The sequence below is a fragment of the Aythya fuligula genome, chromosome 1 (genome assembly GCF_009819795.1).
Source record: "Aythya fuligula isolate bAytFul2 chromosome 1, bAytFul2.pri, whole genome shotgun sequence".
NCBI lineage: Eukaryota > Metazoa > Chordata > Aves > Anseriformes > Anatidae > Aythya > Aythya fuligula.
In genome coordinates this window covers 135,761,302-135,775,121 of record NC_045559.1, presented here as the reverse complement: position 1 = coordinate 135,775,121, position 13,820 = coordinate 135,761,302, and positions in this window count along the sequence as shown.

Genomic DNA, 13,820 nt, shown 5'->3' with positions numbered 1-13,820 from the left:
TAACTTTAGATGGATACAGAAACATCAGCTCTATCTGTGGGAGTCCTCTAGCCTCTAGTGGCAGTAGAGCAACTGTCACTTCTAGGTTGTGATTCACATTACCTGTTTTAGGTGTCTACTTTAGGATAAAATGAATGGTAACTATCTGAGGAGAAGATAAATGAATCCTGCCATTTTCAAAAGTGAGTATCAGTAAGAATATGCCACATTTGCAAACTTTGGGATAGAGTGAGCAAACAGATAACACACTGGTCGAAGTTGTTTTTAGAAAGATATACACATTGATGCTTCTCTGATGGCTGACTGTTCATTCAAAGGCAGTTCTCTTGCTGTAAGACGACCTCTCAAACAGTTCTCCACAGAATTAATAAGCTTCTGTGTTCTGTGCTTTTCACTCAACAACTACGAATTACCATAGCTTTGAATGTTTTCAGTATTAAATCCACACTCATGCATGCTTTTGTTTTATCCAGGAATCAGCAAAAAGACCTCTGGAGCTGCTGCCTAAAAGGAGGCAGTGGCCATGTACAGGAAAATGTGTTCAGCACACCCCAAAAAAGTTTACAATAAGGTAACCTGGGGAAAAAAAAAATAATATATATATATATGCATATACACATGCACATATGCATACATTTATAAAGTTATTTTGGTGCAATGCAGTGAGCAAGAGGTCATTTAATGAGTTGTAGAGTTCTCAGGTTGACGTTGTTTATGAAGTGCTATGAAAAATCATGACAAAATGCTTTAAGATAGAGATTCCCCCACCTGGTTCTCTCTGGTATTTGTTTCAGCTATGGCAGCAGCAACAGCTGCAGTGTGTGTGCAAAATCAGGGCATTTGACCATGTGCACAGCAAATAAAAAAGTATTTTTCTCTGCTTGGTGTGCCTGGGAAATAAGACAGTTCTGATTGCCCAGAGAGGGAAAGGATAAGCTATGCTTGCTCTCGCTGCTCTTTAATGATACCCTTGGAATGGTATTGTTTGTAGCAAGAGTGAAAGTCAGGGAAAATGTAAAATGAAAACAAGGTTTCATGGGTTTATAACCCAACATGTAGTGGTTATAAAGATCTCATCCATTCCCATGGTGAAGCCACGAAAAGTAGTCTTAGGAACATGTATGTATTTAAATCAGTAGAAAGGGAAAAATGAGGGTGGAAAACACTAAACAAGTTAAAACTGAAATATTTGTAGCTGTCAGTAACATGACAATTATGGAAAACACAAGTGAAGAGGGACTTAAAATAGTCCCCCTATTTTGTCCCCTAAAGGGAACAAAATAAATTTTAAAATAACAAATGCTTCCAGTGTTAGAAACAAAAATACAAATCATCTGTGTGGCAATATAACTGACTGCATTCAAATGGAGAGAGAAAACACAGGGGCAGAGAAAAGATTTTAAAAGTCTGAATAAACTTAGGGAAAAAAAAAAAAAAAAAAAAAAAAAAAAAAAAAAAAAAGACGGTTTGAGTCAAAGAAAGACATTTCAGGAGAGATCACTGCTGTTTCCCAAAGGCGGCGTGTTCCTAGGAGTACCTTTTGTACAGCACTGAAGGCAATCTCTATTCAGTGCATAATGAACTCCTGCACCTTGAAGCCACAGGAAGTGTGATGGCAGACAATATCAGCAGGCTGAGAATAGGACTGGGCAAACTGGCAGAAAGCAGGTTTATGAAAAGGTTCCAAAAAGTATTAGGCATGAAAGTAGCTTCTGACATCTCTAATTTAGCAACTGTGAATTCTGGGTTGCAAGAGGTGGCCAAAGTTGTGGAATATATCCCAGTGGTACCTCCTGTTGCCATTGCTGCAGACAGAATAGGAGGTGCACCACTGGGCTGACCCCACAGGACATCTCTTATGTTTATACACAATGCATTAGTCCCCAGAACACAGCAAAGGCAAAACATGGTAAAATAAGAACACCCAAGGTGATCACAAGGAAACAAAAAGCCATCCATATGTAAAAGGCTTTTCGATACACTACTTGTCAAAGAAAGCATATTTTCATTTATGCCACCATAGATGAGCAGAGTACCAGAACATTTTTTCTCAGACATAAGCAGACAAGACTCTGTGCTTGTAGTGTTGTTACAAAGGGCTTTATGTTAGCATATGGTGCCAAAATTTAGTCCATGAGGTGCAAAATAAAATTAATTGCATGATTTTTTTTTTTTAAAGAACTCTCTAGTCCTTTATTTCTCCCCTGAAGAAATAAATTCTAGTCAAATGTACTTAAAGAAAGATTTTAATGGGATAGAAAATACATAGATAATACAAATAATCTAAAAAAAAAAAAAAAAAATCACTTATTACAAAAGTATTCTTAATAATTAAAGAATGTCACTATGCTTATATGTCTTTGGTTTGTTTGTTTCTTTGGCTTTGTTTTGTTTTGTTTGTCCCCTTGTTTTCACCGTTGAACTTCAACTATAGCCATTGTGCCTGCTGGTTGCTGCCCAGCAATGCTTTTGTTCTGCAACAGTGGGTGGATGGAGTAATGTTAAGGGGTGGTAACAAATGAGAAGCTGCCCACCATATACCAGAACAGCTGTGGAGAACATAGTGATTGTGCAAAACCCACCTGGCAAATCTGGGAAATAGACGGTTAGGGCCAGAAAATTAAAGTAGTGAAACCAATCTAAGCAAAACTTAGAGCAGTTACTTTTAGTGTAGGGAAAATGAACTGCTTAATTTTAAGAATTCAAGAGACTAGAGAATTTCCTGAAATGTAGACGTGTGCACTGGCCATGCATCTGAAGAAAGGCATTTCTGAAACCTTTGTGGATCTGATTATGTGACTACTCTTAAATACAAAAGCAATAATAATAGTAATAATAGTAATAATAGTAATAATAATAATAATAATAATAAATGAGGAACATCACTTTTTATATTTTGATTGAGAAAATAATAAAATTGTTCAAAAAGTATTCGATTGCATTAGAAAAAAAAAACTATATTATGCATAATTTACAGCATAAATTCAGTCATTAAGCAATAAAATCTTGCATTCTTAAACTCAAATCCAATTTACAAAGCAGTCTTAGATAAGGGGCGTCACTAAGACCATGTGTCTTATTAAGACATACATGTATCTAAAACTTACACTTCATTTAAGGCTGAGAATTCATATATTTCAAAGTCCTTATATGTGATAGTACACAATGTTGATATTGACTGAGGAATAATGACATGAACAACATACAACAAATACATTTTAAATGTCTGGGTAGATAGTTAAAATAGCACTACTATTTACATTTGTTTTTTTCAAAACTTACCTTCTTTTTAATGCATGTTAAATGCAGCATCATTTGGGCTGAGACAATGGCAAGGTCAGCACTGGAGAATCACAGAATCACAGAATCAAATGTCTTGATTTAAGACTATATTGAGAAACCGATTCAAGAGACTTCCCTTTTTCTCAATATGCCACCTCAGAAAAGCCCGTTGCCACTGTTGCTTCCTCCTATGGGACCAAAACACACCTCTTAATACATGGAACCTTAGCCAAATTCTTCAAAAATAATTTGAAAACGCGCACCTCTCTATGACTAACCCCAGTGGTGAGAGATGATGTATTTTTTTCTCTATTCATATGAAAGAGAAATATTTCCAAACATTTTAGATATTGCAATGATCTTTGATGTTTTAAGAAAAAGTCAGATTACAGAAGAAATTTAATTGTGTAGGGCAAGTGGTGACTACGAGATCAACATTCCCAAAAGATAACTTCCTTGCTGCTGTTCTGTTTTTGTGATGGCTAATATATATCTGTCACTTCACACTAAATTAAAATGAATTAATGGGTTAAAGCTAAAAATAAACAAATTGCCAGACAGATAAAAATCCCAGAAATAATGGAAGAAAAAAGAAAAGAACAAAAGAATCTTAACTTTTGGAAAAGTGTCACTGTTTGTTTTACTCTTCATCTCAGAAACTTTGCCCAGCAGAGCATCTGAAAGTCTCCTCCTTTAACTTGCTTAGCAAATGGGTTTAATTTCCAGTTATTGCTGCCATACTGAAGTGTTGTGAGTGGAGTTCTGGAGAAGCCTTGATAATACATAGGTTTGATATTAACTTTTAATTTTATTCATGCAAGCTGATATTTTGTATTCCAGCTTTCCACCTTAAGCTGAATTTGATGGGAGAATTATGGATATACTCACTCATGTCTCTCTGGGAATGTGGTTTGGAACAGATATGCCTCTTCTTCATGTTAAGAAGTTTATTAACTGAACATCTGAAATAGTTCAGGTTTTGGTGCAAAGGTTTGAAATGAGCCTAAGGTGTCAAAAATGAATTATTTGCTGCCATTTGCTGCATTTTTTTTTTTTTTAAACTAAAAACCTTAAAAAAAAAAAAAAAGGACTTCTTAAAAGTCTCATTTCACAACTGCTGAACAGATCAAAGTATATATCTTCTTTCATTTACTAGCTGTTGTGCTCCCCTCCAGACCATAGAAACTGGCTCTTCTGCTTTGCTTTTCTCCTTTTTTAGCTTCCAGACACACAGTGGATAAATGCTGATGGAGGAAGGATCCTATGCCTTCCCTCACTTTGACAGGTTGTTAGGTGAAATGGTAGAGACCTAAAGATTTTCAACTCAGTTGAAGAGGTTGGTTGAAGAAGAGTTGAAAAGGCACAAATTTTAAGGGGTAAGAATAGAAACCTTTTTTGTACTTTGTTATCCATGTTAAAAACACAAAAGTTAACATTAAAATAAACAAACAAAACCAGATGTCATACAAAAGCTCAATACTGTGTTCCAAATTCTTATTATTAAAGCCTCAAAACCTGGTGCTTTGCACCATGTATCTCTTTCTTCTAATAATGTTTTTTTTTTTGCTATGATTACTGGGACTGTTTTGTATCTATATTTTTCTTACACATAGATTTAGTAAGCTAATCTTGGCTTTAGATTAGTAAATAATGTGTTTAGGTCCACATGTTATTTTACTTTTTAAATGAGTTAATGTAATTATACACCATTTCTACAATTATTTTTGTTTTTGTAATATAAATAAATTTAATACAAATAAATAAATTAGTAAAAATAATATGCAATTAAATAATATACATTTAAATAATAAAAATAATATACAATTATTGTATAATTGCTGTAATGTAATTATACTATGTAATTAAAGAACAGCTTTTATTTCTTACTGCTCCTTTGTTTTGGTATGTATCAGACCCAAGCTTAAGACACGTGTATGCAGAAAAAAAACCTCTCATCTATAGAAATGTACTACATAAAGTAAGGTAAATGATTCTTGACATCTTCAACTAAATTTAGAGGCATGTTGCATTTAAGTGAGAAGAGTGTGACTTAGAATCTCAAATCCAATTATAACAGTAGCAAACCTGGCCACAGGCTTAGTACTTTATTTTTAAAATATAAAAAACTTATTTTCCCGTTGTGTCTTCTGCATATTAGTAAAATGTAAGTTTTATCTGGTTTAAAAGCAGTTTATTCACTGAGTTGATGTCTGCACATTAGTAATTGCAGCACATTGCTTACACCAATAAAATGCTCCCATTGCTGACTTCAGAGAAAACATTCATTACCTAGTAGTAGTATGTTTTCTGGAGTTTTCTCATAATTTAAAGTAATTAAAGATGAAAAGGAAGAAAGCTACGCCTCAGGGATTTTTTTTTTTATTTATTTTTAATAATCATACAGTTTTAACTGTACTCAGAAAAGTAAGAATGATGAGAATTCATCACATTTTCCATTTTAGCACACTCTTACACTGAACTCAGTAATAGATTATAAATGTGTTTCATTGAAACCACATATGTATTTGGGCTGATCAAAATGGCATGTCATATAACTAAAAAAATCCATAAAGCCAATTCACTGAACAGTACATCACCCAGCATTTAGCTGCCTGTTAAAAGGAATGACTGCTAACTCTGTAAAACCAGCGATCTATGCATCTATGTATGTACATATGATCTATGTATGTATTCAGTAGTTAGCAATCATTTGTTTTGTGGTCATCTAAGCACTGTGCTGAGATAGTTCCAGTGAAGATTCATGTGGCTACAGGATATGGGTTTTCCTTTCTCACACTCCCTTAAGTGTTTTATGTTGTATTAGAGCAACTAATGCTTGTAATCATGCTAGGGGCATTTGAGATACTCTTTAATTCCAGCTCTGTTTACACCAATAGAGGAAGAGGGGAAAATCTCATATTTTTCTTTGCACTGCAGGGAAAATTACATTTCTAAGATTTGTGCCACTGAAAAGGAAACGTTAAACTACAAAGGAATAGTGAGACAAGCTGAAAGGATATCACTAAGATAAAGGGAGTGTCCTGAATGCATATGTTCTTGTTAGCAGAAGGGAATGTTGGCATCACAGGTTTCTACTGCAGTGACTAAAATACAAACCTTTGGGTTTTTAATGCTGTTTTGCAGCTAATTTTATGTTTCTGTTTCACATAATAGAGACGGCAACTGTACATAAGGCCTTCTACACTGAATCTGTGATCTTAAAATGTAATGTTTCTTTTGTTGTCAAATATTTTTGTAATGCTTTTCAAAATAGATAGATGAACATGTATATACAATAATACGTTAACCAGAGAAAGTGATTTCTTGGAGAAGATATCTCTTTGCTTTCCAAAAATTGTCAGCTACAGCTAATAGCCATCTGTTGACCATAAAAGCAAACTTGATACATTTTTTTTCTCTCTGTTTTTTTCTACATCTGTGCAGGTTAATATCTATTACAGTCAAGTCCTACATGTAGAGATTTATCAGAGACCAAAGTATGGGTTTGGGATGTGCTCTACGATAAACTGACTTTGCATTGATGTGGGAATGAGCCTTTTAAAAAAGCATAGCATTATATAGACATGCTTGTTCTCAGCTAATTAGAAAGAAGCAGTGAAAGATTTCAATTAAAAGGCAGTACTAATAGTATTGCCAGTATCTCCATGGCAGATGCTTAGACTAAATTAGATCAATTTAACACTTACTATAGAATATGCACTACTTTTAATATGGGAGAGAAAAAGGAGGGAAATATGGGGAAAAATAATAATAATAATAAAAACAGACCTAATCTTTTCTGAGTGAGGAACTGAGGTATAGAGAGATTATACACATTTTCCAAATCATACCAGAAATAGCTGAAATATCTAGGAATTTATACTGTTCTGAGATTTTCCTTTTAAAGCTTTTGGACTGCGTGGAAAAATTCAAAATACTGATCAGGAGCTGATATTTCATTACACATATGACATAACTTCTTTCTGGGGTAATGGTCAGGTCAGTGATGAATCACAGTAATTGTGATGAATAACAGCTGTGAGACCAAGGTTTGAAACAGATGATTTATCTTTTAGTGTGAAAACAATGTATATGTATCCTGAATATTTCTAGGAAGAAATCTTGCTGTATTATAAAAGATAAGCTATATTTCTTAACCATTATAATTCTTTCAAGAAAACTGGCAAAGCATAACACAGAAAAAATAAAATAAAGTTGTAGATGCTTAAGAGCTTATTACTTATTTCCTTATGTATTGTCATCTGATTGCTAATTTGTCTAAATATTCCTGATCAGATATTGAAGCATTGACAACAGAAATTGTACTATATATACTTTATCAGCTATAAACTTGAGGAGTCAAATTAGATAGAGACTCATCGCACCTTAAGGTAAACCCATAGTGTCAATCAGATAAATCACACTTTAAACCAAATTGACTAGATCTTCACTAATTACAATTGAAATTCAGACCCTACAGTTATTAAACATGTAATCCCTGCTCTTCCTGTTTAGATTAAACTTTTAAAAATGGACAGATTTTAAAAAGCAATGTTTTAATGAAGTACTGTTATTTTTTCTCCAGGCTTCCTCTACACAATTCATTTAAGAATGTCCTTCAGAATCTTCAGAATAGAATGTCCTTCTATTTTCCTTCACAGTCAGTGTACAGAAATTGCATCAGGTGCTCAGAAATAGTCCTGCTTTTATAATATCTTTAGACTTCAAGTCTTAAGACTAAGGACTGACTCTGGCAAAGCTTCTATTGTTTTGCAGATGGCTATTAAAATACTGCTTCCTATTTGGATTCCTGAGGATTTTGTAAAGTGCTGTCTCCTGTATCCTTCACCTGATTCTTTCAAACTCACAAAACAGGGTTTGATAAGGAGCCATCTATTGCTACCTTGTGATGCTCTTTGCCCAGCCAAGAAGGACAACATATATGTGCAGATGACATTCTCACTGAAGACAAGCATATTGGTGTCCTTTACACTGCCAAAGCTAGAAGGGGAAAAAATCTATTCACTTGCTATAACTATCATTTTTGGAAAGACTTTTTCACTCTCTCACTGTCATGGCACTCCTCCCCTACCAAACCCTAGCTACCCAAAACCACAATAGTGAAGAGCAGCATTTACCACTCAGTTGAAAGAAAATTGACTTGTTGCCAAGCACGCTGATGATATAAAATCCACCAGAAACAATCAGAGGGAAAAAATCTTATTTGTCCACCAATCGCAAGCAGATTTTTTTTTATTTTTTTTTTTTGGTGAAATAACTTCTGCTAATCCCAGTTTAAAAACACTCAAATTCATTGCAACTCCAACAGAATCATTGGCATTTATTTCACCTAGGCAGATTTTGAAAAAAATCATTCTGCATTAGAGAACGATAAGTTTCTATATCACCTGTACAGAACTTTTATATACTGGTCAACATTGATATTGTGCCTGCTCACATTCTTAGCTCCTTATTACTAATCTAGAACTCACTCTTTTACATTCTTATGGTCTTTCAGTCTACTATCAGTGAGAATGCACTGAGCAAGAATCTTAGAATCATTAAGGTTGGAAAAGACCTCCAAGATCATCTGGTCCAACCATCACCCTACCACCAATGTCACCCACTAAACCATGTCCCTAAGTGCCACATCCAACATTTCCTTGAACACCACCAGGGATGGTGATGCCACCACTTCCCTGGGCAACCTGTTCCAATGCTTGACTGTTCTTTCTGAGAAGAAATGTCTCCTGATTTCCTACCTGAACCTCCCCTGGTGCAACTTGAGACCATTCCATCTAGTCCTATCACTAGTTATCTGTGAGAAGAGGCTGACCCCCAGCTCCCCACACCTTCCTTTCAGGCAGTTGTAGAGAGCAATAAGGTCTCCCCTGAGCCTCCTCTTCTCCAGACTAAACAACCCCCATTCCGTCAGCCACTCCTGACAGGACTTGTGTTCCAGACCCTTCACTAGCTTCGTAGTCCTTCTCTGAATGTTCCAGGATGGCCTTGATGTCCTTCTTGTAGTGAGGGGCCCAAAACTGAACACATTACTCGAGATGTGGCCTCACCAGAGCCGACTACAGTGAAACGATCACCTCCCTGGTCCTGCTGGCTGCCCTATTCCTGATACAAGCCAGGATGCTGTTGATCCTCTTGGCCACCTGGGCACACTGCCAGAAATCACACTGAAAGCTGCACTTGCTGGTAATGAAAATTCAGAAGCATTTCAGCAACCAGGCATAGACTTTGAGCAGCTGTCCTATGTGCTCTTTGAAACAATTCCATTATCACCCAAAATACTGAGCTATCTGTGGGCACATAGAAAAAAAAAACAAAAAAAAAAGAAAAAAAAGAAAAAGAAAAAGGAAAAAAAAAAAAAAAAGGTATTACTTGTGATGAAACCAGATGATGCTAAACATTCAACAGATCAGATTTATTCTAAATTTTAGAAAGTTTTGTAAGAAGAGCCTTCTGAAATTAACACATTTGCCTTGAAAATAATTCAAGATTAGGTGGAGTTTTTCTGTCATTTTGTTTGTTTATTTGTTTGTTTTCAGCTTCCCAATAGAGGATACTTTACTTTCCAGACTAAACATTGATGTTTTGCTTAAGAGTTGCTGGGAAAAAAAAAAAAAAAAAAAGAGGGTGAGATGGAAGTTGGGTTAAAATCTGTCAGTTGGCAGAAGGCTGTTCTAGCAGAGTTCTGACTTCATCAACAAAGAGGATGTGACTTCCCGGGGGAAAAAAGAAAAAAAAAAAAAAAAAAGAAAGCAAAAAGAAAAGACAGAGAGAAAGAAAGAGAGAGAGAGAGAGAGAGAGAGAGAGAGAGAAAGAGAAAGAAAGAAAGAAAGAAAGAAAGAAAGAAAGAAAGAAAGAAAGAAAGAAAGAAAGAAAGAAAGAAAGAAAGAAAGAAAGAAAGAAAGAAAGAAAGAAAGAAAGAAAGAAAGAAAGAAAGAAAGAAAGGAAGAAAGGAAGGAAGGAAGGAAGGAAGGAAGGAAGGAAGGAAGGAAGGAAGGAAGGAAGGAAGGAAGGAAGGAAGGAAGGAAGGAAGGAAGGAAGGAAGGAAGGAAGGAAGGAAGGAAGGAAGGAAGGAAGGAAGGAAGAGGATGAAAGTATTTTTTAAAAGGAATAATTTTAACACCTACCTTTGTCAGAGGTTCACACCTGTGGCAATCCATGTACAATTCACTCCTTCAGTCTTGCAAGTAAGGTACACTCAACTCTAATGAAGAGGATCTAATATATGTCTCTCTACTGTGTTATTTCCAACTGTGAAGCTTTGGTAATTTCCATTTAGCATGTGGGAGAGTCCCAGTAAGACATGTTTCTCATTCTGAAGCTTTCCTATTCCATAGCTTCTGTAGATTTGTCAAGGCTGTAACTTCCACTTTGGACTAATTATTTCCAAATTCTTTCCTGCACTCAGTCCAGTGTTACTATCCTTTTTCTATAGATCAGTTTACTCACCTCCTTATGTGTTACCAGATCAGCTAACTCTTAAGTTAGAGTTGCTCCTAGGCACTACCTCAGTTTTTAATCCTTTCTAGTACACTTCTTCATGCAAGCAGTACCAACTCTCTTGACGCAAGAGAACTAAGTATTTTCCCAGATGAGTCAGGGTTGTCATCGCTCTATTAAACTGCTCCTGCTTTCAGCTGAGTCATATTCATTTCGCCACTTCCATTTTGCTTTATCTGACAAGTATAAGTGGCTAAACATTTTCTTCCTTTTATGCAGCTGTTGCTTAGTTTAACAAAATTTTATTTCTGAAGAATCACCTCAAGTGTTCCAGTGCTGGGAAAAAAAATAATAAGAGGAAGATGGAATAAACATTGTTCAAACAAAATAGAGTTAGCTAGTATTTGTAGCAGGTAACCACCCCACTGAAACTACCAGTACTAGTATCAGATGAAAAGACATTTGTGGCACTGTGCAAAGATCTATCTCCACATCAGGAGTTTAAGATTCACCTCCATTTCTTAGGTATCTAAGATCCCTAAGTCTGTGGTCATTATCTTGGGTTCCCCTCATAGAGAAAACAGAAACAAACTACTTTTGATTTATGTATGTGTAATAGGGTTAATCTCATCCCATCAAGCAGAGCAAATGAATTATCATCTGGGGATGCTCCTTTAAAGCCCTTTTTGGTGAGACTCTGGATCATAATAATGATAATTTTCAGAGGGTTAACATTAGAGATAAACCTCAACCTATGCATTTGGAATTACTTTTCTATTAAAAACTGGCCAATTTATACCTATTAGGAACTTAGCTTTGGAAAAATAGCCCCATAGTTGAACCAAAGCATCTTTTGCGTGCATCATATGAAGACTATTCATATCTCCATCTTCTCCTGAAATTGCTAGGAACTTATCTTTACTGGGTCATTAATTCTGGTAAGTTCATAATCTTACTGTTTAAGTTAAGGAGAAGAAAATGTTCCTGCATACTCTGACCTGTAACTATTTTTCTGGTGAGAAAGACTACACAGTTACACACCTGAGAATGTGCTGTTGCAGAAGAGGAATTCTTCTCAGAGTATGTGGTGTACAGAGATACTCTTGTTCAACTTTATTTCATTCTTCTGATTGTTTTAGAAAGAAAAGGGGAAAAACAGAGTTGCTGAGAGACTACCCACATTTAGGTGGAAAGGGTACTAATAAATATTTAATACTTAGTGTTTTAAAAAGACTTGAAAGAAGAAAAGGCAAGCAGGATTGGCTTGGGTAATATATCATGAACTTTAGCAACAAAACAATGAATGAATGAGAACAAATCTACATTAAGGAAAAACCTCACTAGAAATTAATGATCAGAATATGATAAACCCAAGCTTACAAAGAACTCCATAAGGCAAAGGAAGAGCGTCATTAGTTAACTTCCTCAATATTTTTTTTTTTTTTTTTTCAAAAAAAATCAAGAGTAGCCCAGACTGGAAACCTGAGCACAATGCTCTGTGAGTCAGACTATAGTAGTGAGCAAACAGAAAAGAAACTGAGAAAAAAGAAACTGAGAAACAGAAAAGATACTGAGCTGGAGGATTGTTACCATGGTAATGATAAACTCCCAGCCAACCCCAAAGTGCTGCTCTGTCTGGATGCATATAAGTCTATGAGGCACAGGGTGATTCATCCCAGGGAACTCAAAGAGCCAGCTGATGCCTTCACAAGATCTCTCTCAATTATCTTTCAATAGTCTTGGGAATCTGGAGAAGTCTCAGCCAAGTAGAAGATGGCAAAGATCATTCCAATTTCAAGGAGGACAAGAAAGAAGACCCTAGTAATAACCAGCCTGTCAGTGTCACTTCCATGCCTGGTAAAATTATGCAGAAGATTATTCTGGAGGTTATTGAGAAACACCCGAATCAATGCAGTCATTGATCACAACTAATGGTTTCACAAGGGGAAAGTCCTGCTTAATGAACTTAATTTCCTTTTATGACAAGGTTACCCATCTAGCTGATTGATTGAAGCCATCTGATGTCATCTTTTTGGATTTCAATAAAGCCTTTGATAATTTTTCTTGGAGTATCCTTCCAGCAGAGAGCATAGAGTCTAGCATAGAGCCTGGTAAACAGGTAATATGATGAGAGAACAAATAGTTGATGGCTTGGGCTCACTGCACCTTCAAAGACAAATTAATTTTGAATTCAATACATGTTTTGTTTTGTTTTTACATTGGAGATATTTAGATGTGCACAAATCAGGTCCATCTGTTGTTATTGTCAATGAAAAACTACACTTTGACAAGAAAACATTTCATTCACCCCATTTGATTCACCCAGAACTCATCCATTGTTCATGAAGTGAGCAGACAGCACCAAAACTAAGGTGTAGATTGCAATAATATGGAGTTTTAGTCTATAGTCCAGAAATGAATCCCATCCTTGATGTCTCATTTAACCTTCACTGTATGAATGAACTTTAAAAAATGACTGTAAGCAAAAGCATTATTTACTCTGGTCCATAAGCCTACCTGCAAATGCAAATCAATGCAAATGCAGCACTGATCTGCTTTTCATCAGTATATAAAATCTGTTAGCAGAACTTCTATTTGGGTATATTTTGATTTAAAACATTAATTCTGGTAAAATAAAATAAAATAAAATAAAATAAAATAAAATAAAATAAAATAAAATAAAATAAAATAAAATAAAATAAAATAAAGTAAAATAAAGTAAAATAAAATAAAAAATAAAGTTAAAGACTGGAATTTATCAATGTCTGTTACTAAAAATCCTCGTCTAAAGTATGTTAAGTTTTCTGCTTTTTAAGCAATTTGGTGTACATTGGGAAAAAGATAAGATAAATTGACACCATATCAAATATTCAGTTTGGCTTTCCTGATGAAACAATCCAACAAAGAATCCTAGTCAGTTCTGCAATGAATATAATAAGGATGTAATTTATTTTTAAATATTAATTGGATTGTACATGAATAAACATGAGTCCCATAAAAGAACCTTTAATTGGTACAAGGTTCTGGTCTACAGTATAGGCTTCCATTCCACCTGGAGATCTCTTATCTTACCATCA